At 46.1% G+C, this 4,347-nt stretch overlaps 1 protein-coding gene across 1 annotated transcript in view; it reads left to right on the top strand.

Annotated features, from left to right (window-relative positions):
• Positions 1 to 4,347, top strand: part of SYP (synaptophysin) — a 39,394-nt gene that overhangs the window by 21,859 nt on the left and 13,188 nt on the right. The window lies entirely within an intron of this gene.

Genomic DNA, 4,347 nt, shown 5'->3' with positions numbered 1-4,347 from the left:
CCCCTGGATTTTGTTGTCTTTGCACTGGGGGACAGGGCTGCCTGGGGGCCCCCATCCATCCATCCCCTGTTCCTACCCTGAGCCACTGCCCACACACGGGTATTTCCAGAAACCAGGACAGCCAGGCCTGATTATTCAGCGTCAGGGAAGGAGGGAGGAGGAGGAGGAGGAAGAAGAGACAGCAGCCAAAAAAAGCTGGAGGCAGAGTGGAGGAGGGGGAAGGGGGAGGGGGAGGGCGTTGGACAGAGATGGAGGAAAGGGGAGAGAGAGGGTGTGAAAGGTGCTTGGACCCGGAGAGGAGGAAAGGCAGAGATTTCACCAGGGCTCAGCCAGGTCAAACTAGGAAGGGTAGACGGATGAGAAGGAAACGAGAAGGAAACCCAGAGGAGAGTCCTGCCAGGGAAGAGTCCTAGAGGTTGGAATCGTCCTGGTATGTGATGCATCTTAGGCAGAGGGGTCCTCTGACAGTAATAGGAATTTTAGGGCGGCTAAATTGAGATCGCTCTGTCTCCCATCTCCCACCTTCTGCCTGAGAAAGAAAAGAAAACCTAAATCCTCCATCAGTAGACAACATAGGTGACAGCAAAGGGCAGGGCTCCCAGCCCTGGGGAACCCACTCAGGGCCCACCTGGCTTTCCTGAGACCACCTAAGAGTAACCTACTTTTATCCCACACAGATCCCAGAGGTCCTCTCTGCTTCTTGCCCCAGCTTTACTCCTCACCCAGCCTTTGGGGTTACATTCGCTCAGTGAAGGCTTATCAGGCATTTACTGTGTGCCAGGCACCGGCTCTGGGATTCTCTCGGGACAAACTGAGCTGGCTGAAACACGGGACAGGTCTCATCCAAAGTGGGAGTCAGCCCCACTCCAGAGGAATTGAAGGTAGCATTGGCAGTGGTGCAGGATGAGACCACCAGGCAGGGAGGAGCTCTTCCCAGCTCTCAGAGTAGGGGTTTCTCATTTGTATAATTTGTGCCAATCAAGCCAGGACTGAAATTTGAGGGAAGCCAGAATTGGAGACTAGGACTGAGAAGATTGAGTTACATTAGGCCTTGAAATAAAGGCTTAAAGTGGCTGGGCTGGAGTTAGGTGGCAACAGCAAGTCATGGGCAGGTCATAGAGAGTGAAGGGAGACTGTTGAGGGATGAGGTGGGAGAAACCACTGAGGCCAGATCAGGCGGAGCCTTGAATGCCAGGCCCCAAACTCTGGGATTTTTCCTATAAGCAGTGGGGAGCCATGGAAGGGATTTGAGTAGGGTAGTGACATAGTTAACATTGCATTTTAAATAGATGTTCTGACGGCTGTGCTGAAAACAGAAGGGAGGGGGAAGAGACTGGAGATGCTAAAATTGGCAGGAATGATGGTCGCCTTAGCCAGGGGAGGTGGCAGAGGAGATGGTGAGAAGTGAGTGGATTCCAGAGATGTGTAGGAGGTAAAATGAACCATTTATTGGGCCCTGTGCTAACTGCATTACAGTGATTATCTCGTTGAATCAGTGCAACAACCTTATAGGTATCATTTTAAACCATTTTACCTGTCCAGGGTCAAACAAGAAGAAATATCAGAGGTGGGATTCAAATTCAAGCAGTTTGATGCCAAGATCCATGCTTTTAACCCTTCCTGTGTACTGCTTCCCCAATAAGGCAACAACTGGGAAGTATCCATTACATATTTGTGTGAATGTTCATGTTTAAAAAAACAGGTATTGAGCTGGGCATGGTGACTCATGCCTGTAATCTCAGCACTTTGGGAGGCTGAGGTGGGAGGATCACTTGAGCCCAGGAGTTCAAGACCAGCCTGGGCAACAAAGTGAGACCTCGTCTCTACAAAAAAATTTAAAAATTAGCTGGGCATGGTGTCTCATGCCTGTGGTCCCAGCTACACAGGAGGCTGAGGCAGGAGGATCACTTGAGCCCAGGAGGTTGAGGCTGCAGTGAGCCATATTCATGCCACTGGACTGCAGCCTGGGCAACACAGGGAGACCCTGTCTCAAAAAAAAAAAGAAAGAAAAGAAAAAAAAAGGATATTCATTCAGATGGTTCAAAATTCAAAAGGTAGGCCAGATGCAGTGGTTCACACCTGTAATCCCAGCACTTTGGGAGGCTGAAGTGAACAGTGGATCACTTAAGGTCAGGAGTTCACAACCAGCCTGGCCAACATGGCAAAACCCCATCTCTACTAAAAATACACACACAAAAAATAAAAATTAGCCAGACGTGGTGGTGTGTGCCTGTAATCCCAGCTACTCAGGTGGCAGAAGTAGAAGAATCGCTTGAACCCAGGAGGCGGAGGTTGCAGTGAACTGAGGTTGCACCACTGCACTCCAGCCTGGGCAACAGAGCGAGACTCTGTCTCAAAAACAAAACAAAACAAAACAAAACAAAACTACTGAGATGCTGTTTTTCATCTTTCAGGGTGGTGAGTATCAAAAAGTTTGATAATGTTCCATATTGGCAGGTTGGCCAGAAACAAGCATTTTCATAAATCGCTTGTGGAAGTTTCATTATCTTATACATTTATCTTTTAGCACACGCGTGAGTCTATCTGTAAGATGAATTCCTAGAAGTATGAAGCTGAACCAAACAGTAAATGAATTTATTTTTTTAGATTTTGCCCAATCGCCTTCTACACATGTTATACCATGTCTGCCTGTGTAGAAGGCAATTGGGCAAAATCTAGAAAAATAAATTCATTTACTGTTTTGTTCAGCTTCATACTTCTAGGAATTTATCTTACAGGTAGACTTGTACATGTGCTAGAAAGTGTATGTACGAAATGATACACTACCGGGCTGTTTATTTTTTATTTTATTTTATTTGAGATGGAGTCCCAAAAGGTACAAAGGGGTATAAAGTGAAAAGTTTCCCTACCCTCTGGAAGCAAATAGTATTATCAGGTATCTTTTATAGACATACAAGATGGTGTGCTGAAAAAAAAAAGATGGTGTACTGATAAGTTAGCACAGTGGCTAAGAGTAACAGGTGCTGGAGCCAGACTTCCTGGGTTCATATCCTGGTTCTACCAATTTGCCAGCTGTGTGAACTTAGGAAAATTCCTCTCTGCCTCGTAGTTTATTCAGCTGTAAAATGAAGATAGTTGTCGTACCTGTCCCATGGGGTTACAGTGAGAATTTAAGTGAGTAATACAGGCAAAGTTCTCTAAACAGTACTTGAGGCCGGGCGCGGTGGCTCAAGCCTGTAATCCCAGCACTTTGGGAGGCCGAGACGGGCGGATCATGAGGTCAGGAGATTGAGACCATCCTGGATAACCCAGTGAAACCCCGTCTCTACTAAAAAATACAAAAAATTAGCCGGGCGAGGTGGCGGGCGCCTGTAGTCCCAGCTACGCGGGAGACTGAGGCAGGAGAATGGCGTGAACCCGGGAGGCGGAGCTTGCAGTGAGCTGAGATCCGGCCACTGTACTCCAGCCTGGGCGACAGAGCCAGACTCCGTCTCAAAAAAAAAAAAAAAAAAAGTACTTGACAGAAAACAGCCACAATTTAAATATTAGCTATTCTCTGTCTGATATAACCCTTCTCTTCTCTTTGTACACAATTACCATACAGTTTGACATCTTGCATTTTTTACTTAACTAAATATCTTGGCAATCATTCCATAGTTCCATGTTATTATAATGACAGCGGCATAGTATCAAGAGTTTATTTAAACAGGCTACCAGCAATGAGCACTTTGGGAGTGTCCATTCTTTATCCTATTATAAACAGCCCTGGCCCGGGGCGGTGGCTCACACCTGTAATCCCAGCACTTTGGGAGGCCAAGGCAGGCAGATCACATGAGGTCAGGAGTTCATGACCAGCCTAGCCAATATGGTAAACCCTGTCTCTACTAAAACTACAAAAAAAAAAAAAAAAAAAAAATAGATGGGTATGGTGGCGGGTGCCTGTAACCCCAGCTACTTGGGGGAGGCTGAGGCAGGAAGAATTGCTTGAACCCGGGAGGCGGAGGTTGCAGTGAGCGGAGATCGTGCCACTGCACTCCAGCCTGGGCAACAGAGCGAGACTCCGTCTCAAAAAAATAAAAAACAAAAAATAAACAGGCCAGTCGTGTATTATCTTATACATATATGTTTTAGCACATTTATGAGTCTATCTGTAAGATGAATTCCTAGAAGTATGAAGCTGAACCAAACAGTAAATGAATTTATTTTTTTAGATTTTGCCCAATTGCCTTCTACACATGTTACACCAATGAAACTTCCACAGGCGATTTATGAGAATGCTTGTTTCTGGCCAACTTACCAATATGCAACGTTATCAAACTTTTTGATACTCACCACCCTGAAAGATGAAAAACAGTATCTCAGTAGTTTTTTTTGTTTGTTTGCTTG

This window comes from Macaca thibetana, chromosome X (genome assembly GCF_024542745.1).
Source record: "Macaca thibetana thibetana isolate TM-01 chromosome X, ASM2454274v1, whole genome shotgun sequence".
Classification (NCBI taxonomy): Eukaryota; Metazoa; Chordata; class Mammalia; order Primates; family Cercopithecidae; genus Macaca; species Macaca thibetana.
The sequence above is the reverse complement of the archived record's forward strand: the minus strand, read 5'-3'. Positions and strand labels throughout refer to the sequence as shown.